We start from the raw sequence: 27,663 nt of genomic DNA on the forward strand, positions 1-27,663 counted from the left end.
TTTTTTTTCTATAGGATAGGGTCGTGGAATAGGCATACCCTACTCCAACCCCTTTTGTAATAATAAAGAAAATATCCTAAAAAAAATCTTTTTGAAGTCTTTTTATTGTAACCACCATGCTTCATGCATACATACTATTTTCTTTAGGATTTAGGTTTCCCTTGAGAATTAATGAAGCATCCGTAACTTAAATTTTTAACTTCTACCTCTAATAGTTAGGTTCTTAAATATCATGTTGGTACTAATTGATAGATAGAGTTTCTAAATAAGTATGTTGCAAGTGAAATCAACCAAATAATATGTGACAAGTGTACATATGTAATAAGCTATGTGTGGTATAAAAATTAACATCTTTTAATGTTAGAAAATATATTATATTGTACTAAATGGAAATGGTAAAACCAAAATACAACTCTAAGCAAAATAATACAAAAAACAAGATGATAGAAAAAACAAGTGTTACAACTCTATCGCTCAAAATACAAGTGAATAGAAGGATGTAGAAGAAGAAGATTACAAACTCAAAACAATGATAATACAAGTAAATAAGAACAAAAGAATGAAAAGAGCAATGAAAAACACAAACTCTCACACAACCAAAGTGTATAGTAGTGGGGATAACCAATTTGAACAAGGTTCAAAACCTTTGACTGTGAACGCCCAAATTCCACCAAGGCAAAATATGAGACTTATGTGAGGTCCTCGGGCCACCACTGTCTCGGGAAGTCATCATGCTATCACGCCACGAATCTAGACCCGTGCCTCATGGGATCGTTGCCATATGGCCCCCATTTGCATGACGTAGACATGAAGCTACCCTGGCCTCGCTGGACCCGCGCGCGACACTCCCTGGCCTCGCTCGGCCACCCGCGCGCGACGCCCCATGGCCTCGCTCGACCACCCGCGCGCGGCGCTCCTTGGCCTCGCTCGGCCACCCGCACGCGACGCCCCATGGCCTCGCTCGGGCACCTGCGCGCAGCGCTCCCTGGCCTCGCTCGACCACCATGCGCGAGGCCCCTTGTCATGGCCCGGCTGCAAAGCCCGTGCCACCGTCTCGCACCAGCCGCCCCGTATCCGAGGGCGTCGCCCAAGCATGGCCTCACATGGCCTCCCCCAAGCATGGCCTCGCCCAAGCATGGCCTCACGTGGCCTCGCCCAAGCTCGCCCAAGCATGGCCTCACGTGGCCTCGCCCAAGCTCGTCCAAGCATGGCCTCGCGTGGCCTCGCCCAAGCTCGTCCAAGCATGGCCTCGCGTGGCCTCGCCCAAGCATGGCCTCGTATGGCCTCGCCCAAGCATGGCCTCACGTGGCCTCGCCCAAGCTCGCCCAAGCATGGCCTCGCGTGGCCTCGCCTAAGCATGGCCTCGCGTGGCCTCGCCCAAGCATGGCCTCGCGTGGCCTCGCCCAAGCATGGCCTCGCGTGGCCTCGCCCAAGCATGGCCTCGCGTGGCCTCGCCCAAGCATGGCCTCGCGTGGCCTCGCCCAAGCATGGCCTCGCGTGGCCTCGCCCAAGCATGGCCTCGCGTGGCCTCGCCCAAGCATGGCCTCCCGTGGCCTCGCCCAAGCATGGCCTCGCGTGGCTTCATCCAAGCTTGGCCTCGCGTGGCCTCGCGAGAGGAGGAGGGCCCCGTAAGCAGCTAGGGAGCTGCGTCGCCAAGGGGGTCACAAGGAGGGCGTCTCGCTACGCATCCTTAGACATCCGTCAAGGCCACATGTCTATCAATCAGACTCATGAGTGACCTCGGGAGGCTTCAGGCATCTCGTGCCAAGGACCCAAGATCTCCACCTCACGCCAGGACCATAACACACACCAAGGGTCCCATTCCCTACACCTAGAGACCCCTATGCTCAGACGCTCCAGTATGAGTCGAATGGGACATACTTGTACGACCTAGTACTGAGTATGGTCACCCGTACCAGTGGGACTGCTGGGATAAGAGTTATGGCCCGTACGTCTACGGCCAAGGGTCAGAGCCGATACCACTACCACCTACGCCACTATACCTGCCGCCACTCATCAGACATGGGTACAGACAAGTAGTGGAGACATCCTCCTGACACCTGCTCCTGAACTGACGTACGACCACAACCTCTGAAGCCACTCCCCTGACATAGTACTTATGTACCCCTTGGTCTCCTGGACCACTATGTACCTAAGGCCATTAGATCCTACTATAAAATGAACTCTAACACCACCTGAAGGGGGGTTGGAAGTTTTACTGTAGCAAAGGCTTGAGAGTTATTGAAAGATTGATTGATTTCTCCATTGTTATTCTATCATAATTCTTGAGCTATTGCTTTGATTTCTATAGCTTTTTTATTGACGATCCTAACTTGATAATTTCTTCCAACTCAACTTAGTTGACGAGTTCTCACCGTCAACATTGTCCAAAAGCTTATTTCCCCTATTCTCTACGCACTAAGGGACCTCTTTAGGAAATATCTGTCTAGAATTATCAAGGCTCTATGGTGTATTTTCCAGCCAAGTGCTTTGTGGATAGAAAATGGTGTCATACAAGTGAGCATCAGGCTCCTATTTATAGAGTTTGAGATACCCTTTGAATTTCAAATTCCACCAACCCCCATGGTTGTTACTAATGTTTAATTGGATGTTTATGGAATTAAAGTAGAGATTTGGGAGTTACTTAGGATGTTAGAACCGTTCAAATTGGAAAAAAACTGAAGAAAAAAAAACAATTGGTGGTCAGCCTCACTAGCCGCAACTAGGACTATCAGTGGCCACGGCCAGGACTATCAATGGTTGCGGCCAGGGAAAGTCAGTAGCCGCGGCCACAGGCCATTTTCAGCACAAAATGTCATTTTTCCAAAACGTTCCTAAACGTCCCAAATCCTTTCCCACGTGATTTTGTAACCTCCAAACACCTAATAGGAGTTAAAAACATGTCTCCAACAACCATATTTCATAATGGATTTTTGAAATCTAATCTCAAATGTGTAACATACAATCTACACATCATTCGGTAATATTTTGGAGTTACAAATTTGTAACTAATTTTGTAACTCCAAAATATGTCACATTTGGGCACACACATGTGTCTAATTTTGTGACTCTCAATAATATGTTACAAGGTGTGACAAATCACATTTTGTCACATTATTTAATCTAATATTTTATTATATGAAAAAATATAACATTAAACGTAACTCGATCAAAGGAAACACTCTACATCCCCAATTATTGTATAGGATAAGTGTTGGGAAAATTATTGTACGTTATCAAATGGAGCGCTAAGAGTTGCATATAATTTAGTACGATACCCAAATAAGATTTCGTAGTAAATGAGCAAAATTCTACTTATGTGAAAATGAAGTAACATTGTCAATCCCCTCCTTTAGTGGGGAGTTAAAGAATTTTATAATAGTTGAATAGACTGGAGTTTCGTTCAAATTTTCAGATGAAATCTTTCATCTGTCATCGAGGTAATGAAATTATTGTGAATTTTCCAAGGTAGTACGAATACTGTAATTAGGTATATTTTGTATTATTTTTGGGTAAATACTATTTTGGACCTTGTGTTGTGTAAAAGCTACCGATCAGACCCTCTGTTTTGTTAAATGACAATTTGGACTCTACGCTTTGCAAAATGTAACAGAATAATACCATGAGCCTGATTTTGGTCAAAAGAATTAAATATGACCAACATGCCCCCCAATTTATATAATTTAATGAATTCTTATTAGTTAGTTAATTAAAAAGTAATAAAAATAAATCAAATAAAACAACATTTTAAAAACTAAATTAAATATCTATCTATCTCTGTGAAAATTAAACCTAGAGATAACAATATAACGATGAAACTAAGCCGAACAAAATCAAATCTTGAAATAACATTCAAATCAAATTAATAAAATTACCAAAACAAATATGCAATGAGAGTAAACTCAAACAATAATCTTGAGGGAATAAAATAAACCCAAAAATTTAGAGAGAAAAGATCAAACCCAAGAACCAGATATGTCCTCCATTGATCTCCATCTCAAACCTAGATTCGAGACCACTTGATGTCGACCATGGGACAATAAACTCGATCTTGGGTTCCGATTGATGACAGAGAGTTCATTGGCGCCGACCACCCAACTCACGTTGACCTAAAGAGCCAAGTCGAGATCTAGATCTAGCCTTCCCATGTTGCATCAGGCACCGCAGAGAAAACCCAGCAGCTTGCGAACAACGACATCAGGAACAAAGGGTCATGAGCGACGACGTTCGACTCTACACAACGAAGAGAAAGACGACGATGGAATGAAAAGGCATCGACATGCTTCTTCTTCAAGGGAAAAAAATCCATTGTCACTGTCCTAGACCGCAAGATCTGGGTTTGTGGCCAAGGATTTGGGTTTGGGAAGTAATAATGTGCTTGGATATGGGTTCCTTTTTCTTTGTTTAATTTTTTCTTCAAAATTTTTGAGTTTAAGTCTGATTGATTTTGATTTTGATTTTGATGAGTTTATGAGTTTTTTTAAGTTTTTGGATCTGACATTACTAGAGAATTTATGTTTGAATCTGCATATTTTTCTTCAAAAGTCTATGATTCCATTTTTATGTAAGATTAATTTTGGTTAGAGTTAGGTTTAAAATAGTTTCTTAATTATTTATTATTTTAAAATAATTTGATTTATTTTTATTATAAAATATATATTTTAATATTTAAATAATTCATTAATTGATAAAACACGAGGACTGTAAAATACCCTATCTTATCTAACTTTACAAAAATATCATTTGATACTTATATAGAAAAATGTAAATAATAGTCCAAAAGTTCACTGGGGCCTTATAAAATAATGCAATATGGGCCCAAAAGTTTAAAAACAAAAAATAATGTCTTTATGCAATTTTGTAGAAAATAAATACAACACACTGAGTTTGAAAATAAATAAAAGGTACACTGATTATTATTCTATGGCTTTTTTGGATCGTCTCTGTCCACGAGCTCCCCGCAACATACATACTTATGACCATGAAAACTCCCAGCTCACAATATGTGCCACACAAATAACCTAACGCCTACCTGAAATAGAAATTAAGGGGTGAGCTAAAAGCCCAGTGAGAAAGTACAAACAAATAAAATCAACAGAGAAATACAACATTTCTATACTACCATCATATATTTAATGAAATATAACACACAATCATTACATTTCTCTATACTTTATCTGAAAATAATTACACAAACAAACAAAGTATAATCCTATGAGGAAACCAGGAAACAACCCAGGAAAATTGATCCTCCTGTACCCACTTGGTGTCTATGGCACGTCCACCCTTTGAGTTACGTCATACATTAGTAACTCATATATTGTGCCGCATACATAATGCTAACAACGATGTTTCTCTTTGATATAATCATTCAATAGATAAATCATTGTACTTGTATTAACTTACCACATAAGGTACCTGTTTTGCTTTCAAACATTCAAAACAATATGCATAGAAATCTAACTACTTCCTTACCTCAAGTCCAAGCAAAAATAAGAGCACGACAACTTCATAAGAAGCCTAGAATAATAGTCAAAACACTTGTCTTAATATAATGTAAAACACACATGAACGCGTCAAAACATATCCCACATGTGCATGGGTCATGCACACGTGGCATCTATCGCATAACAAGTTGCTCCAGTTTCTAGATTCTTGCATAAATCATACACAAAATCATGCTTGCATGTCACACAAATTCATGGAAAACAATGCTGATACACATATCAACATTAAAGGTCTTCAAGCAAGGGCCTTAGACTTACTCAATTATCATATAATTACGCGTACAAATGTATTTTCATGTGACATGCATATGTGGGACCATTGTTGAAAACTATGTCATACACTCATTTCTTAATCAACTTTTCAAAATTTCAGTAGACATTATTAACATTCAATCAATTACCCAATGATTTTTCGTAGCATGTTTGGTATCATTTTCATGTTGGGAATAGTGTCCTTAAAGCAATTGTAGTTGACAAATATTTTAAATTAAATAAATAATTGAATTGAATTATTATATATATAGACTATGTCTGATATCATATTGATAATGTTAAGTAAATATTATAAAATTCTAAAGTTTATCTATGTGGTCTTAATCTCATATTGGTATGAGATGGTCGAGATTAAGATAATAAACTTAAAACAGTTCGCAGTAAAATAAAGTTATGGAATCTTTAGAATAATTACTACTAGTACGGTCCATTAGTATTACAAATAAATGTGACCTAGATCCGGGTTACTAGTGTAGTAGGACACTTTAGTGGAGGTACTTTGCATACTGAGAGTATGTAGAACTAGACCAAATGTGATTTGTTAATACTTGTTTAAATATTGTTTCATAGTATTAATCAAACACATCAAATGATGATCATATACACGATGATCTTAATCTTGAGGTTGCTATGAACTCCTATATATGTGATCTGATCCTTTGATTCATGCGTTAAGGTTTGTCAGAATGATCAGGCTAAGAACAATTGTTTTCGGGACTCAATGATGTAATGACTGGAGACATAGTTTAACCGATATGGAATCTATACCTTCTTATAGATTGAATAATGGTTCCCTATTGGGTTGACTTTTGGAACTGAAAATATTATGAGCGCTCACGTCGCAAATTTTTTGTGACACAACGTTCACTAGTAAAGTCAATGGTACTCTAGAAAACAAGATATAGCTAAAAGGGTAAAACGGTAATTTTATTCCTTTTTAATTATGAACCATTAATAGATGATTAATGTTGTATGTAATGATTATATCAATGGAAACTTTATTCTTTAACAAAGTACTCATTAAATATATGTCTGTAATTATCAAGAATTTAATCTCATATTTATAGTGGAGTAATCATAAGATTAATAAATATGATTATTTAATCAAAGAGTTTAGATTAATAATGTAATATTTATTGGAGCTTGATATTATAGGTCCATAGGTCCCCAGGGTGGCTCTATCAACATCATATCAAGGTAAGAGTTGATACAAGGGTATAACTGTAATTTGGGAATTTGAGAAGAATTTTATTATTCGGGTCAAGTATGTAATTATATGATAATTGAGGTTGAATAATTAATTTGGAATTAATTATTAATTTTCGAAAATATATTTATTAATTTAAATATGTAAATTTTTTAAATTCATATATATAAATAAATTAATTAATTTTTGAAATTAATTATATTATTTGAGTGGGAGAAAATAAAATTGGTAAGTGAAAAATATATTTTAATTTATTTATTTTTAAAACATGATGATAACGATGATCATCAATTTGAATTTCGAATTTAAAAATTGAAATATGGTTGTCATCTTTTTCTTAAAAAGATAAATACCTTATTTTGTGGAAGATTGATTTTAATTTAATAATTAAATAAAAGAAAAATGCAATATCCCTGAAAAGGATATTGCAGTCCAAGCATGACACAGTCCAAGGACTGTGCCATGCATGTATGACTACATTAATATTATATCCGTGTTGTTTTATTTTATTTATTTAATTAATTAATAATTTGAAAATAGTTTTTTTTAAATTTGGTAAGTTAGATATTTACCTAAATCAAATCCTATCATCATTATGATATTGTTATTATATTACTATTATTATTACCAATAATAAGGTAATATAAATATCTCTATATATATGATATAGAATAAAGAGAAGATAGACAATACAACACAACAAGAAACAAAAAACATTCAGATTTTTGTCAGACAAAAACTCTTTCTTCTTCTTCTTATTGATTCTAGCTATTCTCAGACCATAATTCAAGTTCTCATGTATTGAGAAATACTTGTGATTCCTAAAACTGCAAACACATGTTCTCTATGTGCCCACACACATCTTGAGGTGTAGAGAACACTCCGGAAGATCGTGGTTTGAGTGCTCAAAACTTTGGATAGGAAGATTGAAAATATACAAAAAGACTCAAGGATACTTGATAGGCTTCTAGAGGTAATTGTTCATGTTCTTGATTTTTTTTTTGTATTTATATGTTATATATAAATATATTGTACATTTATATACATATATATTGCATGATTAATAATATTGTATGATAATGATGAAAAAAAATTATTGTTGTTATTTCGTAAAACAATGCGCCCACCACGCTCATTTCGCTGCGTTCTCTAAATGTTTTTCCAACAAATTAGTACCAGAGCAGGTCATTAATCTATACATATTAGTAATTTTTGTGTCGGATTATATGCATTTTTATATTATATGTGATATATGGTTGAATGGATGGATGTTTATTTTCACGATGATAGATTCTTAGGGTTGTTTATTATGGTGATTTTCGGTTTAGGAAATGTTCTTAAAATTTCTAGATGAAATATGTAAGCCATTTTGGGGTATAAGAATTTTGTAATTTTTTCTTTCAAAATTTTGCGTAATAATTCTGTCGTGGCTCGAGCCCGAACCCAACCGCGCGCGCTTGTTGTCGCACTGCGCCGCTGCGCCCAGCCAGCGTGCGCCCCAGCCCCAGCCGCACACCTGCCCAGCCGTGCGCGCCTGCTGTCGCACCGCCCTCCTGTGTGCCCAGCCGCGCCCCAGCACACCCCTACTGCGAGCCTCCTGTGTGCCCAGCCGTGCCCCAGCGCACCCCTATCGCGAGCCTCCTGTGCGCCCAGTTGAGCCCCACATAGGACCACCCTACCGTCACCGCACCCATGGTACACACCTAGTGTGTTGTTACCATAATTATTTTTAATTATTCATTTAATTAAAAATCAGAAAAAATTGAATTAAAATGGTTTTAATTTGGGAATTTCTTTAATTGAACTAATGTTGATTATTTTCCATAATTAAAAATGTTTTAATTGTTATCTTCCATAATTAAAATTATTTTAATTAAAATATCCAAAATTAAAATTATCTTGAATTTTAATTTATTAAAATTAAATTTTGTAATTTTATTTTTTGAATTAAATTACCAAAATTCAAATTGGGCTTTAGAAACTTTTGGGTGTTAAAACCCAAAATTTAATTATTTTAAAAGTTTGTTTAAAATAATTAAAAAGTTGTATAATTCAAAATTGATATGGAAAAGAGTGGCATTGGCTCAACAAGACTACAAATCAAGATTGAAGATCAAAGTGTTCTTAATCAAGTCTTAGATAGTCTAGGTTACATTTTTCATGTATATTTTTCAAGTGTTGTAATTTGTCTAGAAAAACCCAAAAGTTACCACATACCCGCTTTTATTTACTTATTATAAATGTTTAAATGTGATTAAAATATTTAATATTTTGTCAAGCATTATAACATGCCATTCATATACCCACACGGTATGTAATTAGCATGCATTACATTCGTGTAGAAACATGCTATTAGTAACATCCTATAATTTTTGTCATATGTCTATTGTTAACCGAGATTTTCGGTAACTATATTAATAAATGTTACTTAAAGATAATTGTAATGAAAGCTGAAGATTAACACGGGGTTTTTACGTGGTTGGGGCGTTAACTAGCCTTAGTCCACGAGTGTGTAGTATTAGAGCTTGAAAAACCTTTTACAATGGAGTTTCTCTTTGTATTTTGACAGGGTTACTGTACCTCAGATGATGAGAGATCCTTTTTACAGTGTACAGTAGCTTATATTTATAGGCTTATGGGGGAACACTGGGTCTGGGCCGGGTACGACCCGGGCCCATCAGAGATATGGATATTCTTGGCCTTTCTAGTGGAAGCCCAATACAAAAGATACAAAATACATGAATTCCAGGCCAGCTAAGGCCCAATAAGTTGACTCAAGAGCTATATCTCGCCCGACAAAACGATGCTTTTGGTCTGGACATTTCGAGTTACGAGGCAGATTCAGGAGACAAGACCAGTCAGAGTACTTGGCAGCGCAGACCTGAAACAACGGCGTGCAATCCTGAGGTGGCCTTTTCTGCAGGTGAAAAGTAGGGACAACGCCCACGTGGAGTGGGGCGGCTTCAGGGTCCAGGACGCTTGAACCCTCCACCCGGGGATGAGGTGATCCGGGTCCGTTTACCTTTGTCCCTCTTCATTTACCACAGGCCCGGACTGTACCAGGGTCCGAGATCTGGACGTGTAGGTCGTGGGGGATCCGAATGATTTGTACATCACCCGGACGACCGTCCCAGAGGACGGAACCCGGAGGGCCATGCCGGACCCCTCAAATAGGCCCAGACATGCACCCCCGGTCCATACCCCTCCCCCCGGACATTTTCCGTACCAAGAGGCCTTGGGCCAGGTCCGCATGCTTACATGGCCCCTGACAATGGGCCTGGACGAAGGCCCCGAGCCCATGAAGGAAATGGGGATAACATTTACCCCCCAAGCCTTCGCCTAGGTCTGCCAGGAGGAGGGTTGCATCGTTCCCAGGACGCTCACATGGTTGCCTCCCCAGTTCCTACCCGAGATCGCGGGTCCGTGATAGCGAGCCGTGGCACTGGCTGTATGTTTGGCCTGGATCGTCTACCACGATCCGGGGACGTTTACCTTTGTCCCGCTTTATGACAAGGATACATGTGTCACCAGGCAATTGCTGCACGGGTCTTGAAAGGTCGCCTAACCCTCCCAAGGGTCGCTAGGCCTAGGCCAGTGTGTCAGCGCACGTCACGAAGCGTCCCATCCGCACGGGGGTCCATCATTAATGTCCCTGGGACGAGGTGGACCGTAGGATGGGGGCGACCTTTGGCATCTGCCACTTCTAGGCCGTTAGATCTGAGATGGCGAGGATCCAACCTGAAAGGACTCATAAATGTCCCTGCGTGATTCCTGACCGTCCGATGAAGAGACACATGTCCGTTGGATCAGGGCCAGGACTTAGGGCCATAATAAATACCCCACGAAAACCAAATTTGGCACTTTTACACCTTCGAACCAGTTTAAGAACCGACAAGCACTACTTGAGCCTTGCATGTCTGACATCGCTGACGGCATATATCGCCATCTGTTGACTCTACGCCGCCGCCTGTTCCCTAGAACCCCAACTTCTGCTCTTCTACCTGAAGACGCATCCCGGGTCTGTCCTATCGACAAACTGCTACACCGGCTACACCACTTCAAGAACGAGGTTCTGCCGTCCTTACAGTCGGACAATCATCATCTTCTATGGCCGACAACTCACACTAAGTCCTCCTGATTCTCTTGACAACTTTATGAACTTATGATGCTCTTTAAATGCGTGCGTTTAGGCTTTGTGCTTAGTTTTTAGGAAGGCCGCCTGGTTTGGGTTGCTCTGTATCCAGACGCTTCCCGGACAGAGGGCGGGTCTTAGTAGTCTCCTTCTTTCCCGATCAGGGTCCCACGGCTCCTTGGAGTCCTGGACCTGATCCGACGGGGCTCCAAGCAGTCCTTAGGAGACCCCCCGTACCTTGACCGACTTTCTTGGGTTCAGGTATTGACTGCTTGGATTTCTTTCTTTGTTCCCTGATCATCAGCTATGGCAAGGGGCGTTACGCTCCATTCTGAAGAAGAGGTCAACAGGGCCCCTGTCGTCGTTTCTGGAACCCGGACGCCCAAGGGCAACAGGTGGGAAATGGACGTGACGCCCAACCTGTTCCGGAACTACCAGATGATGCTGCTCCTAGAGCAGCGTCTGGGCATTGAATCAACTCCTGGACTCTTTCACAACCGCATGGCCAAGATCGAGGAGCGGGTGCATACGTCCGTGGAAGGATTCGGGGCCTGGAGCGCCGGTCACATCAGCACGGGAGCTATGCTCCCGCTTCACGATTATTTCGTGCGGTTCTTGACATACGTGGGAATTGCGCCGTTCCAGCTTCTGCCTCAAGCGTACCGACTACTTGCTGGATGGCGGGTGTTTTGCATCGCGAAGGAGGTCGCGGAGCCCACCCCTGCGAAGATCCTGTACTTCTACAAGCTGGAGCCGCAGGTCAACGTCAAGGACAAGACTCTGGACGGCTTTTATAGACTGAAGCCGCGGAGTGGCTACCCCGCTCCTACCAGCTCCTGGAGGCATCCCCCGGACGTCAGGTATTACTGGTTCCTGACGTCCGGGTTCCTTGTGGACAAGAACCCCACACTACTGCTGGACTTCCAGCAAGTGGGTAAGTATTTTCCTGGTCTTCTCTTTTATTCCTTATCCTTTTTAGTCGCCTCTTATCGTGTCTTACGGGTGGCAAGGCCTTTCGCTCAAACTCCCCTTACCGAGTTCATCATGGAAAGGAGGAGGTTTTACTCTGAGTTGAGCGCGGAGGATCTAGACGTGGGCGGCTATGTCACGAACGACAATCTCCGACTGGTCGGGATGCTCGCGCCCACCCAGACCATTGTTATCCCGAACCTTCGGGGCATCCCTTGCGAGAAGAACGTAGACGTCCGGGAGCAGTTGGCCCTAGATCACATTGCCAGTGTGGAAAGAGTGGCGTGAGCCGACGCGGCCCGGCGCAAGAAGGACCAGGTCCCGACAGAGGCGACCACCTCAGAGGAGCTGGAGGAGCTCTTTGAAGATGCCCTACCAAACATGGGGACTCCCGGGGCTAGCGTATCAGGGCTAGGGATAGGCTAGTACCCTCGGGCCCCGCGTTTGGGGCTGATGGGGAGATGAGACCTTCAGTTCCCGTCCCTGTAGGCTCAGAGGTCCTAATGTTCTTATCCGGGTTCCTCCAGTACGGGGGCATCCTGAACCCAGAAGACATAGGGGATCGGGTCCTTTCATTCGCTTTAGAGGAATTAAGTCACGCCCGGGGCCTACAGGAGGGTTCGTCCCGGGTCATTTCAAACTTTGATTTGCGTGTTTTCATCTGTTTGGTTTATCGTCCTAACTCCTTTTTCTGTACTTTTGTAGGGGACTCCGATATGTCAACCCTTGCCAGCAAAATGAGGCGGCTCATCAAGGACAGGGCAGCCAAGAAGGCGGCCAGGAATAATAGTGAGGTGACGGGCCCGGAGCCCCACCTTACCAAGGAACTGTACGAGACGGAGCTTCGTCCCGGCGAAGGAGTTCTGGCCTCAATCCCACTCCAGGCCGTGGAGCCTGAAGCAGTCTCTGCCTCCGCCCAGCCCCCCGTGATTAACTTGGAGGCAGGCACGGCGGTCAGCCGAAGCTCGGGGAAGAGGGGCCCGGATGCTGGCGTCGTAGAGGGCAACACTGGGAAGAGGCCCCGGACGAGGCGAGCTGGCTCGGCTGAAGAGTCACATGGTGAGAGTCGGCTGGCTGTGAAGGAAATCCCTGCACTGCCTGTTCTCCCCATACGCCCGACTCTTCCCGAGGAGGGGAAGTCGGCCCTGCGGGATGAGCAATCCCGGTTGATCAACCGGACCTGGGAAAACGACCGATGCTGGAGGGACGAAACTTACAAGGCCCTGAAGATCCGTCGTCAGGTTGAATTCGCGGAGCGTCTTGCCGAGTTCAGCGCTGCTCAGCCGATCGTGGATCGGCCAGCCGCCGAAGCGGGCTTCCGCCCTAAACTCGGCCAAGACACGGCCCCCCTGGCGGCTAACCTGCTAGACCAGGTTGGGAGCGCCATGTCCAACCTCCAGCTCAAGAGGTACGCCACGATAGCCAGCTCGGACGTACTGTTCATCTCCCAGGAGCTCCGCCACCAGGCCACCGCGGTAACTTTCACTCTTCTTACATTCCTTCCCTTGCTTGTTGACGAGGGTTTTATTTTCTAACTTTTCTTTGCTCCAGGTTGACCTGTTGTCCCAAAGGAATGCCGATCTGGTGGCCGAGCTGGCCATAAAGATGGAGTCGGCCAAGCTGGAGTTGGAGGCGGCCGTGAATCAGAGGGAGGCCGCCAAGGAGGCTCTCGGTCGGGAGGTGGCCCGTGCAAGGACAGAGCGTGAGGAGCTCGGCCGCGCCAAGGCCGGGTTGGAAGAGGAGTTGTCCCGGAAATCGAAGGAGGCCGATGAATGGGCGACGCTTTTGGAGACGGTCGCGGCTCAGTCCGTCTTGGATAAGGAGGAGATCCAGGCCTTGAAGGTCCGAGCTGGGAACTGGGCGATTCTCTGCTTTAGGAGAAGGCGGCGCATGAAACCACCCGTCGCGAAAAGGAGGAGGCCGAGGGCCTGCTGGATGTCACCTTTGACGAGGCCATCTACATGGCCTGGTGCAAGGACAAAAGTATGAACCTCCTTGTCTTCCCTGATCCAGAGTCAAAGCGGGCCGAGTTCGAGGCCAAGGAGAGGGAGGATGCGGACCTCCGGGCAGATGAGCTGTAGGCCCGAGCCCCAGCCTTGTAATTTTACTAGTGTTTTTGGCTTGTAATTAAATTTAGAACACTGCTACCTTCTCTAGTTTTTATGTAGGCTTCCTTCCGTTGTTCTAAGTAGAAATTTTATTTTGTTATCGCGATTAATTGATTGTGAGGTTTTAGTTCCGGTTCCAACGGCCTGGACTAGACCCAACGACTTACTGAGTTTTTAATCCTGGCACCAAGTCCAGGGCCATCGGGGCTTAGTTTAACTTGGAGCTTTGTTCTCCTTTTATCAGTTTTAGGCCATGGCTTTGCCCTGGGGCAAACCGGATGTTCTATCTCCCGGACATCAATTGTCCGAACTGGACCGGCTTTGGGCTTGGTCCTTCCTTTTATATCCCCGGACATCGTTCGTTCAGGGTGGGACAGGCCTTGGGTCGATCCTCTTTATTTTAGACCCCCGGACATCGTTCGTCCGGGGTGGGACCGGCTTTAGGCTCGGTCCTCTGTTTTATACCCCAGACGTCGTTCGTCCAGGGTGGGAGTGGGGTTTGCATCGCCCGGACCTTGGTGGTCCGAGCCGAGACTAGCCTAAGCTTGCGCCCCGCCAGGTGTTTGCTTACACCCGGGATACCCCCCCGCAAGTGAGCGGAGACGGGTTTGGGGTCACTTGAGAAAGATTAGCATGGTTTCACAATATTTCTTTATGACATTTTGCACACGTCATTTTCATTGTTTGAAAAAGATTCGCCCTGAGGCATACATTGTTTACAACAAAAACGTTAAACTGGGAAAGGCTCCCTGACTATTAATAGTATTTACGGAGATGCTCCGCATTCCAGGCTCGCAGGACTTCTGAGCCATCGAGCCGCTTTAAGCGGTACGTTTCGGGGCACACCTCGTGTTGGATCTCATACGACCCCTCCCAATTTGGGCCCAGAACCCCCACTCCCGGATCTTGAGTAGCAGGGAAGACTCTCCGCAAGACCAAGTCGCCGATTCCATACTTACGGCTCTTGACTTTGGAGTTGAAGTGTCGCGCGATCTTACCTTGGTACATCTTCAGCTGCACCTACGACTCTTCCCGAAACTCTTCGATGAGATCTAGTGATTCTTGGAGTAAGGCGTGGTTCTGGGTGGGATCATACGTGTCACGTCGGTGGGACAGGACAGTCGTCTCGATTGGGATGACGGCTTCGCATCCATAGATCATAGAGTAGGGGGTGTGTCCGGTTGACGTCCGCTCGGTCGTCCGGTAAGCCCATAGTACGCGGGGCAGTTCCTCGGGCCATTTGCTCTTACAGGCCTAGAGCTTTTTCTTCAGTGTCCCCTTTAGGATTTTGTTCACAGCTTCTGCCTGCCCGTTTGCCTGGGGTCTGGCAACCGCGGAGAAGCTCTTCACTATACCGTGCCTTTCGCAAAAATCCGTGAAGTGGGAGCTGTCGAACTGCTTCCCGTTGTCGGACACGATTTTGTAGGGGAGGCCATACCGACACACTATGTTATTGATGACGAAATCTAAGGCCTTTTTGGAAGTGATTGTGTTCATGGGCTCCGCCTCAACCCACTTCGTGTAATAGTCCACAGCCACGATGGCATACTTTACCCCTCCTTTTCCGGTCGGGAGAGATCCGACGAGATCGATCCCCCACACTGCGAAGGGCCAGGGGCTATTCATCAAGGCTATCTCTGTCGGGGGTGCCCGTGGGACCTTCGCGTACCTCTGGAACCGTTCGCACTTGCGGACGTAGTCAATACAGTCTTTTTTCATGGTTGGCTAGAAGTATCCTTGGCACAGGATCTTCTTGGATAGGTTGGGCCCGGCAGTGTGATCTCCGCAAAACCCTTCATGCACCTCATGCATGATGGCGCTCAGCTCAGTCCCGGACACGCACCTGAGGTAAGGCATGGACAGACCCCGGCGGTATAGTTTTCCGTCCATCATGACGTAACGGTGGACTTGGTACTGGAGTTTCCTGGCTGCGGCCCGGTCGTTTGGAACTTCCCTGGTAGACAGGTAGCGGATGAGTGGTCCCATCCAGGAAAGGGAGTGATCGACGGTGTGGACGGTGGGGGCCCTGATGCTCGGGACGGGGAGATGGTTGACGGGGACCAGTCCGCCCAGCTCGGCCTCGGCATCGGTGGCCAGCTTTGCAAGTGTATCCGCGAAGACATTCTGCTCCCAGGGGATTTGGCGGATGGAATGTGCTGCTAATGCCTGTAGCATTTCCCTTGTTTGAGTCACGTAGGCCGCCATTCTCTCGCCTTTAGTCTGATATTCTCCCGAGATTTGTCTGACAACTAGCTGGGAATCGCTGTAAATTTCCAGGTTCGCTGCCCCTACCTCCCGGGCCAAGCGCAGGCCGGCTAGGACAGCTTCATGCTCCACTTCGTTATTTGACGCCTTGAACTGGAAATGGAGGGAATTTTGCAACTGGTGTCCTTGCGGTGATACCAAGATGATCCCGGCCCCGGCCCCGTTCTCATTCGAGGCTCCGTCCACGAAGACTTTCCATACGGGCGCCGCAGGGGCTTCGGGAATATCGTCTTCCGGAGGTGTGCCAGAACATTCGACGATGAAATCGGCCAAGGCCTGTCCCTTGATGGACACCCTGGGGACGTAGGATATATCGAACTGGCTCAGCTCCATGGCCCACTTCAGGAGTCTTCCCGATGACTCGGGCTTTTGTAACACCTGCCGCAGGGGATGGTTGGTTAGGACCTTTATGGCGTGGGCCTGAAAGTAAGGTCGAAGCTTTCGGGATGCCATCAGCAAGCAGAAAGTCAGCTTTTCGATCAATGGGTACCGAGACTCAGCATCCAGCAATCGCTTACTCACATAGTATACCGGGAGTTGTGTCCTTTTTTCCTATCGCACCAACGCAGCGCTGATCGCGTGCTCGGTCACGGCCAGGTAAAGATACAGGGGCTCCCCCTCTATCGGTTTCGCCAGGATTGGGGCTTTGGCCAAGTGTTCTTTCAGCTTTCGAAAGGCCTCTTCGCATTCGGGTGACCACTCGAAACGCTGGCTTCCCCGAAGGACGTTGAAGAACGGGATGCACTTGTCCGTGGCTTTAGAAACGAAACGGCTCAAAGCGGCTATTCGCCCCGTCAGAATTTGCACGTCCTTGTGCTTCCGGGGAGAGGCCATGTCGATCAGTGCCTTGATCTTATCTGGATTGGCTTCTATTCCCCGGAAACTCACTATGAAGCCCAGGAACTTCCCGGAAGCCACGCCGAAAGTGCACTTTTTGGGATTCAGCTTCATCTCGTACTTCCGGATGACTGCGAAAGCCTCCGCCAGATCATACGAATGGTTCCAAGACGTCTTGGACTTGACCAGCATATCATCGATGTATACCTCCATGTTTCGCCCCAACTGGGCCCGAAACATCCGATTGACGAGCCTTTGGTAAGTTGCTCCGGCATTCTTCAGTCCGAAAGGCATGACTATGTAGCAGTAGATTCCCTTGTCGGTCTGGAAACTGGTGTGCTCCTGATCTGCCACATGCATAGAGATCTGATTGTAGCCAGATTATGCGTCCATGAAGCTCAAGATCTCGTATCCAGATGTAGCGTCCACCATTTGGTCGATCTGGGGGAGCGGGAAACAGTCCTTCGGACAGGCTTTATTGAGGTCCGTGAAGTCAATGCACATTCTCCAGGTCCCGTTCGGTTTCGGCACCAAGACGGGATTGGCCAGCCACACGGGGTACATAGCCTCACGTATGAAGTTGATGGAAGACAGCTTCTCAACCTCCAGCTTAAGGGCCTCGGCCGTCTCGGTCCCCAAAGGCCTGCGCTTCTGGCGGACCGGGGTCGCGTTTGGGTCAATATTTAACGCGTGGCAAATGATATTGTGGTCGATCCCGGTCATGTCGGAGTGGGACCAGGGCAGAAGGTCCTAGTTTCCCTTGACTTGGGCGATGACGGCGGCCCGAATGTCTGCCGGCAAGCTTTTTCTGACTTGGATGATCCGGGTCGGATCGGTTTCGCTGATGCACACCTCTTCTATCTCGTCCACTGGTTCCAGGATGCGGTCGTCTCCTATCTGCGGGTCCAGGTCGTCCTCTTCCTGGACCGCCCTCTCAGCAGGCGGAAGGGGAACTGGTTCGACGGGATCTTCCCGGATCATGTTTATGGGCCGGGCTGACACATGGTAGCATTTCCGGGTGCTCTTTTGGTCTCCCCGGATGGTCCCTACCCCTCCGTTGTCGCATGGGAACTTCATGCAAAGATGGTGGATGGAGGTGATGGCCCCGAACTCGACCAGTGCGGGCCGACCAAATATGATGTTGTAAGCGGTGGGGCAGTCCACCACTACAAAGGTGCAGAACTTGAACGAGAGCTGCAATTCACTCCCCAGCGTAAAAGGCAGCTGGATCTTTCCCATGGGGAGAAGTGCATCTCCGTTGAAGCCGTAAATCTGGGTCGGCCCCAATGCCAGATCCGCTTCCGTCAAGCCAATGGCGGTGAAAGCGGGCTTGAACAACAGGTTGACGGAGCTTCCGTCGTCCACCAACACACGGGACACCAACTTGTTGGCGATTTAAGCATTTGTGACCAGTGGGTCGTGGTGCGGAAAGTGGACGTTGCGGGCGTCATCCTCCATGAAGGTGATGGGGAGGTTCATCAACTTAGGGCGCTAAGCCAGAGCCTGGACAAGGGCACAAACTTCCTGGTCGTGGTCCAGCTCGCTTAGGTAGCGCTTTTGGTCATTTCTTGATGGCCCTCCCAGGTGAGGTCCGCCCGAGATGGTTGCCACATGTCCATCAACTCGAGGGGGTGCTGCCCCGGAGGGATAAGGCATTCCGGGGCTGGGAACTTGCGCGGCGGGGGCCCCCTGTGGGGCCTGCGCCGGGGGTCCCTATGCATACCCCCCCTGGGGGGGGTATGCCCAAGTCGTTCCCGGGGCCGCTGGTTGTCCGGGGCTTGTTGACAGGCCCGGGACTCCCACGGGCATCCTTACCCACTGGTGGAGGTGCCCCAGCTTGATGAGATTTTCAATCTCATCCTTGAGCTACGGACATTCATCGGTGGTGTGGCCCACATCCTTGTGCTAGGCGCACCTTTTGCTGGTGTCTCGTGGATTCCTCCCTCCTTTAAACATGGGGCTAGGCTTCCGGTAGTGAACCGCCCTTTCTGTCGGCAGATAGATGTTTTCCCTGGTGTCCACCAGGTTGGTGTATTCTGAATATTGGGGCTTGTAGCCCCTCTTCCCCCTCTTGACCGCTCGGGCCGGTTCTGGCCTTTGCCCGATCGCTTCCCCCGGGAGGGATTCACACTTGCCTCAGTCACTCCTGTTTGTGACTACTGGGCCCCGACAGGGGTCATGCTGTGTCCTGCCGGTGCGACGCCATAACCGGAGAAGTGGGTAGATTGGGCCAGGGCGTATCCCGAAGTGGCAGGGCTTTACACCGTAGGGGTGTAACTGACTCCGGGCGCGACGGCCAGTCCCGGGGCAACGGGGGGTGCGGTGTAGGACTACGCTGGGAACTGTCTCGCATGTCTCGGGAACGTCAGGGGGACGGGATGAGGAGCCGGGGGCCACCCGAAGGCATGGATCTAGGCTTCCTCCCAGTTGATGGAACCTTGGGCCCTCCTGATGAACTCTTCCAAGGTGGCAGCCTTGCTACACTGCATGTCATCCCAAAGGGGGGACCCGGCCCGGATTCCGAACTGCAGTGCCACCAGGCGCTGTCCGTCGTCTACTTTCGTCTTGGAGGCTTCTTCAGTAAAGCGCTGGATGTTGGCCCTCAGTGTCTCCGCGGGGAGTTGCTTAATATTTGCGAGAGCGCTAATTTGCATATCCATCCTCATGGCGGCCACGAACTGCTTTTGAAACACTGACTGCAGCCCAGACCAGGATTGGATAGACCCCGGCTTAAGTCTCTTCCACCACTCTTCGGCGGGACCTCCGAAAGTGATCGAGAAGCAGAGGCACTTGCCGTCGTCGCTGACATGGGCCACTGTCATGAGTCGGTTGTATCGGGACAGATGGTCCCTGGGGTCAGTGTTTCCAGTATAGGCAGTGAGGCTTGGCATCTTGAACCCCTTGGGGAGTACGACGTCCAGGATGTGCCTTGCACAGGGCTCTTTATCCTCTTCGTCGAAGTCGGTGTCCGTGCCTTCTTGCTTGCGTACCAGGCGATCTGTGACCTTTTTCAATGCGACCATCTGCTCCATGAGCTGTCTAGTCGTGCCATCTTCCAGGGGGATTCTCTCGTTCCTCCTATCGTTGATGTTGTTCCTGAGGTCGCCATCTTGGGGGAGGATCTTTTCCTTGCGGGCCCGCTCCTTCCGAGCGTTCAGTCCATCGCGTAAGTCTATCCGGGAAGTGTCGTCCCCTAAACTGAGGGCATGACGTTCCTTGCGGCGGGGCCGTTCCCGACGGTTCTTGTTAACCGAGGCACTTGGGTGCAAAGATCCTTCCCGCCCATCTTGCCCTGAGGCGTGCCGGGGCTGTACATTCCGCGGCCGCGTCCCCTGTGGATCGATCGGGTGGCCTCGTCCTGGGACGGGGTGCACCTTCTCTTTCCTAGGGAGCGACCGGGAACGGGTCCCAGCTTTTGCGACGTGGGTGGTCTTTTCTCGGGTCTTTCCACCGGCCTTCTCTCTCTCCTTGCCCGGGTTTCCTGGGGCTGGCTCAGGAAAAGTCTTCGAGGGAGGGGCCGGGCCGGCTCCTTCGGGGACCCCGGCTCGCTCTTGTGGAGCAGGCTGCTGCGCTTCTGGATGTGGGCCAGTTGCGGGATTGGCTGCCAGACCCTGCGCGGCTATGAGCGCCTGCAGGGATTGGAGAGACTCTTGCATCCGTTGATGTGCCTCTGCTTGCTCAGCGATCCTGGCTTCCTGATCCAGGACTTGCTGCCTTAGTCTGGTCATCTTCAAGTCGTGCTGGTCGGGCTCTCCTTCGGGGGTCTCGGGATCTGCTGCTTCGTCGTGGTACTCCCCCTCATTTTCCTCTTCATAATATTCCTCCTCGTTCTCCTCTTCATATTCTGTCCCACCCTCATAGTCCTGTGACTCGTCGTGGTGAGATGTTTGAGGAGGCGCATTCTCGGGTAGATCCTGTGGGATATGCTGTGAAGGCAGCGGGTCTCTGTTGCCCTGCTCTGAATTGCTAGGGTCGAAGGTGGTGTGTCGTGTGTTCACCATTGTAGTAAAGGCCTGACATTAGCACTAGCTTCCTTCAGCTCTCAATGAAAGCACCAAACTGTTAACCGAGATTTTCGGTAACTATATTAATAAATGTTACTTAAGGATAATTGTAATGAAAGCTAAAGATTAACACGGGGTTTTTACGTGGTTGGGGCGTTAACTAGCCTTAGTCCACGAGTCTGTAGTATTAGAGCTTGAACAACCTCTTACAATGGAGTTTCTCTCTGTATTTTGACAGGGCTATTGTACCTCAGATGATGAGAGATCCTTTTTACAGTGTTCTGTAGCTTATATTTATAGGCTTATGGGAACACTGGGTCTGGGCCGGGTACAACCCGGGCCCATCGGAGATATGGATATTCTTGGCCTTTCTAATGGAAGCCCAATACAAAAGATACAAAATACATGAATTCCAGGCCAGCTAAGGCCCAATAAGTTGACTCAATAGCTATATCTCGTCCGAAAAAACGGTGCTTTTGGTCTAGACATTTCGAGTTACGAGGCAGATTCAGGAGACAAGACCAGTCAGAGTACTTGGCAGCGCAGACCTGAAACAACGGCGTGCAATCCCGAGGTGGCCTTTTCTGCAGGTGAAAAGTGGGGACAACGCCCACGCGGAGTGGGGCAGCTTCAGGGTCCAGGACGATTGACCCCTCCACCCGGGGATGAGGTGATCCGGGTCCGTTTACCTTTGTCCCGCTTCATTTACCACATGTCCGGACCGTACCAGGGTCCGGGATCTGGACGTGTAGGTCGTGGGGGATCCGAATGATCTGTACATCACCCGGACGACCGTCCCGGAGGACGGAACCCAGAGGGCCATGCCGGACCCCTCAAATGGGCCCAGACATGCACCCCCGGTCCATACCCCTCCCCCCGGACATTTTCCGTACCAAGAGGCCTTGGGCCTGGTCCGCATGCTTACATGGCCCCTAACAATGGGCCTGGACGAAGGCCCCGAGCCCATGCAGGAAATGGGGATAACATCTATATTTGATAATTCATATAATTGTAAATTTAGTCTTAAATAGTTAAGATGGTAAATCAAAATTAAAGTTTTTTAATTTGTTGTTTTAATGAAAAATATTTTATTAAAATAAAAATGATATTCTCTTAATTAAAGCAAAATTAGAATTAGAAGTAATAGCACAATTTTTGTTTTACTTAATTAGATTAGTAACTATTAGAATATCATATGGTAAAAATAATTAAATTTATTTTTACAACTGTACGCCTTGGTTTTCCCACGGGCTGATTAGCAGGTTGAGCCTCGAACTAATCCGAGTTAGGCCGAGGCTCCCCACAGGAAGAGATCCTGTTCCCAGGTCGGGCCCTCTTGGCTCGGAGAGGCCCCATTCCCAGCTCGTGCTTGTTGCCCAAGGGCTGGAGAGGAACGCCAGGGGGCACGCTAGGGAAACAGCTCGTGTTACAAGCTGTTCAGGGAGCTCTGACCCTTTATGAAGTTAACATGCAAGATAAACGTGTAAATATCTGACATCACCTGTCCGATATCTTCCTAACTTATCGGACACGCAGCAGGAACGTGTGTATTCAGACACCCACGGACGGGTTGGGCCGTGCGGCCCATTATCTCCTTCCATGCTGATTAGACCACACTTATGTGTCAGGTTTAGGAATTAATCATGAATGTTACAGAGTTGATATGACAAATGGTAAGGTCACGGGATGACCTCCCTACCAACTTCCAGGTGCCTTCTCCTATAAATATGGAGACCCAGGGAGTTGATAGGGGTTGGAAGAAATAGTCTTTGAAGAACTATATACTTTGTAAACCAAATACCCAGAGAATATCAATAATATTGACTAGTGGAGTAGAAGGATTGAAACCTTTGAACCACTTAAAAACATGTCTTGAGTCACCTAGTTCTTGCAAAAAGATTTCATATCAGTGACGGTTCTACTTTTAGTACTAATCTCTTTCTCTTCTTCTCTTAATTACCTGTTGCCGAAGAACCGCGTCAACAACAACTAAATTAAAAAATATGGATTTTGTGAAAAATACTCTTTTTCAAAATAGTGAGTGGGAGAGGGAGTTATGACAATAAGTCTCATGGTCTCCATTATTGGTTGAACACTGAGAAGCATAGGAAGGGCCTCGTGTCGCCTTCGTTTGCAGCCTCCCTAAGGAAAGGCTTCCGAATATGTTTATTTTATCTCAAGGTTAACTTCTCTTATGAGAATATAATTAGTGATGTATTTCAAGTTTGACTAACCCTAAGGCACACTCTTGAGTTAAGTCATTGGTTGAAAATAATGGGTTACACTCCAAAGGTGTATCTAGGCTTTCAAGCACGACTCGTTCATCTTGACCAAACTAGCGGTAGTACAAAAGTCAAAAGAGAAAAAAATGTTTCTAAGTTTTCACTTATGAAATTGAGATTTGTCTCAAAATTGATTTGAGTTATTCTGACCTACCCCAAGGCTGTCCATTAATTTTTGAATTAATTTATCATGGAATAGTATATATTTTATGTGTTTTTTATATGTTGCATTCATGCATCATATTTACTTTTCCAAATAAAATCTAATATTTATTATATGTTTTAATTCATTATATTTTATTTATTTATTTATTTCCAGCAACAATGGTTAATTCTCTTAATCCTGGTCATGTACTTGAAAACTTGGGAAATCAAACATACCTCATTGACAAACTCTTAAAAAGAATTCCATTAAATCATAACCACATGAGAAGATGGTACGATGAGATTCACATTGTCTTCAGAACACAAAACTTGTATAGAGCAATCTATGATCTACCACCAGAGGAACCAAATTATTCATCTAGCTTTGATGAACATGAAAAATATGGTGAATGGATGAGATCGAATCACCTGGCACGTCAATGCATGTTATCGACCATGCATGGAGACATTTAAGAAATATATATGGTTATTGAAACTGTTGGGGTTTTAAGCCCTAATTAAAACCCAAATTCTTTGTAATCTCATTTTATTATCAATAAAAGAATAGAAATCATTTTTTGACCTGGTCAATCACTTTGCTCACATGTTTTATTTTCATGATTATTTGTTTAATATAAACTTCTATTAAATCTCGAGCATATAGCTAATCATATTTATAGTGACATAATCACAGTGGAATATAAATATGATTATATGTTCAAAATAAGTTTGTCCTAAGATTAGTCGGTGCATAGGATTTACACTGACTTGCCAATCTACGAAATGATCTACTTACACATTGTGGTGTTATGTTCTTTCCAGAACATTAGCAAAGTAGAAAAGATCGGATGTATTTGTTACATCGGACTGGACCGATATTGACAGTTGATAATATAAGTAAACATACTGTTATTATCTATTCTAGTCATATCATATAGTTGACCATAGGTCAATTCAATCTCAATTCTGAGTGGTTAGTATTCTAACTAGTTGTATTATTGGAGTTCTTTGACTTGTTCGTTACCAGCTTACCTTACGAACTACCACATACTTACATCTTGGGAACTCGGTAGTATAATTGAGTTGGAGTGTTAATCATAGATATGAACATCTATAGCTTCTGATGAATAAGTGAAACGATGGTTTCCTTTTAGTTTGGTTCAAGGTGTTAAATGATAGAGATCTCATTTCAGTAATTAAATTAGTTTACTGAAATATCATTTACAAGGAACTAAGTATTTTAAGGATAAAATATAATGAGGGGTAAAATGGTATTTTAGTCCTATCTCATTGTAGACCGTCTATAGAGGATTGAGTGACAATTATGGTTGTAACAATGGATAATTAAAAGTGTATCTATATTTGCTATAGAATGTTCTATGAATTAAAGAATGCAATTCTGGGTCTATAGTGGAGTCACAAGGAATTAATAAGTTAGTAAATTTATTTGTTAGATTTACGATAACTTATTGAAGCTTGATTTCATAGGCCCATGGTCCCCATTGTACCTTGGATAAAATCATCTAAATAGTCTCAATTAATTGATTTAATTATCAATTAGAATTATCAAAGTTGACCAGGTCAATTTTGGATAGTTTCATACAGTTATGTGTAATTTTGAGAAGAAAAGAGAAATTATGGCAGATTTGTTAATTAAGATAAATTGGTATCTAAATTAATAAATAAGTTTAAATCAAGGTTCAAATTATAAATAATAAATTTGATAAATGATTTAAATAATTATCTAATTAATTAAATCAATAGAAAATAATACAGGCATTGATTTTAAGTCCAATGGGCTTATATTCAAATGAGAAATTTCACGGGCCTAAAGCCCATGCTAATTTCGACCTACGGCTTCAAATTGACTATTATTTTATTGACTTTTTAATTAAATTAAATGGCCTAATTGAGTCTATAAAAGGAGTGCTTAGAGAGAAGTCAGAGGTTCAGATTTCTGAGATGACAGATAAGTTTAATCACTGATTTTCTAACAGTTTTAGATTATCTCTATTCACAAGTCCTTTTCTAAGCCTTTTTGTTATTTTCTCTTTTTCTCTCTGTATCTGTCTCATGTGTTGAGAATTACCCACACTAGTCTAGGTGATTCTAAGGATACATTGGAAGACTGTGAAGAAATTAGAAGAACGGTTCAGTTTCTTGATAATACTCTGCGACAGAAAGGATACAAGAGTTAGAGAAACTGAAGGAATGACTCTTTCATTCCACTGTGTATACTATAAGTATTCTTATCTTTTTTTCTCTTTGAATTCAATTTTAGAAACATGTTCTCGATTATCTCATATTAATTTGTTTAATATTAGATCTACATGAAAATAAATAAAGATCTTGTATAAGTTTTCCCAACACATACTCATGGGTGGAGGCGAAGGATTTCACACCAGTGGAGAGAGAAGGAGAAAAGAGAAGAGTGGAGGAAGAAAGGGGCTCGAGTTGAGGATATATTCTGAGAAGCTTTTGCCGATGCATTTTGCTGCGCTGGCAAAAGCTAAAAATGTGCCGGCAAAAGTCCCCACTTATGAAATAAATGGAAACGCAATATTTCGTGTACGACACACTTTTGCCAGTGCAATTTACCTTTCCCACCAATTTTTGTGGCTCCATTTTCAGCACGCGGAAAATTTCCCCCCAAAACTTTTGTCAACGCATAAGGTTGGATTTCCCACCAAAATTTTGGCGCGTGCTGGTGGGTAATTTATTCAACCTTTACCAGTGCGTGCTGGTAGTGTGAAATTTATCAAAACTTTAGCATGCATGATCTAGACTTTTGGAGAGGAAATAAGAATATCAACACATGCATAACAAAAAACCCTATCATGCTTTTTCTATGAAAATCAACCAATCAAGAAAAGAAAATATAACAACAAAATTTCCATTACCTCTTGATGGTGTAGAACAACACTTAGCACTAGAGTTAAGCCTTTTTGATACTCTAGCTAACACTACAATAACCTAGGCTTATCAAAACCCAAAAACACTGTTACTTAGAATCAAGAAGAGAAGAATAGATTAAAAGAATTTAAAACACAACATTACCTTGCTTCCTCTTCTCTTTTCTCTCCCAGGGTTCGAAACCCTCCTTTCTCTCTTCTCTTTTTCTTTTCCTTTCTTTTCTTCTCTTTTCTCTCCTCTCTCTCCTTATGATTTCGGCAGCCACTGAGTAATGAGCTCTCAAGCTCTTTTTTTTCCCTTTTAAACCTCCTAGTGGCCGAAACCCTAAGCTAAAGGAAAAGGAAACTTTTCCAAATTTTATTTCCCTTTATTTTCTAAAAGAAACAATTCATTCTTGCTCTTCACACTCTCTCACACGCCACCCTCTCTCTCATCCTACTATTTTGTTTCTTTTTCACTATGTGAACCCATACTTTTCTAGAACCTTCTCTCTTTTTGATAGAAATCTCTAAACAAGGAAACACTCACATTCTCATAATTTAGTCTAGGGTTCAAGCCTAATCTTCATGCTTGCACACTACATGTCATGCACTCACACACACTCAAACAAGCACACAACACACATAGACAAATAATAAAAATAAAAATCAATTAAATCAATTATTCAACCTAACAATTAAATAAAATAAAATAAAATAAACATTTAAACAATTAACAAACTATTAAATAAAAAAAAAAATTGATTCACTACAAGGACATTTTATGTTAGGCACGCGGGCCAGGCCAAGCCTAATCTAGGACCTTTCTTAACTTAAGGGCCTCCAATTTTTAAAATTTTATTTAAAAGATAAATATAAATATAAATATAAATTAATTAAATTATATATTCATATTCAACTTTAAAATTATTTAAATAGTTATGGCCTCTGATAAACATTTTATTAAGGCCCCCTAACATCTCAGGGTGGGTCTTAATTACAAGCCCCCATCCCTTGTATAATTATTTGTGCGTCGTCCTCATC

At 44.8% G+C, this 27,663-nt stretch overlaps 1 long non-coding RNA gene across 1 annotated transcript; it reads right to left on the reverse strand.

Annotated features, from left to right (window-relative positions):
* Nucleotides 1–4,721: 4,721 nt before the first annotated feature.
* On the reverse strand, nt 4,722–27,663 carry LOC133816559 (uncharacterized). Its single transcript, XR_009885330.1, has 3 exons — nt 26,786–27,663; nt 26,629–26,701; nt 4,722–5,032 (listed from the first exon to the last, which is right to left on the reverse strand). It is a non-coding gene; the product is annotated as an uncharacterized LOC133816559 (long non-coding RNA).

This window comes from Humulus lupulus, chromosome 2, assembly GCF_963169125.1.
Source record: "Humulus lupulus chromosome 2, drHumLupu1.1, whole genome shotgun sequence".
NCBI lineage: Eukaryota > Viridiplantae > Streptophyta > Magnoliopsida > Rosales > Cannabaceae > Humulus > Humulus lupulus.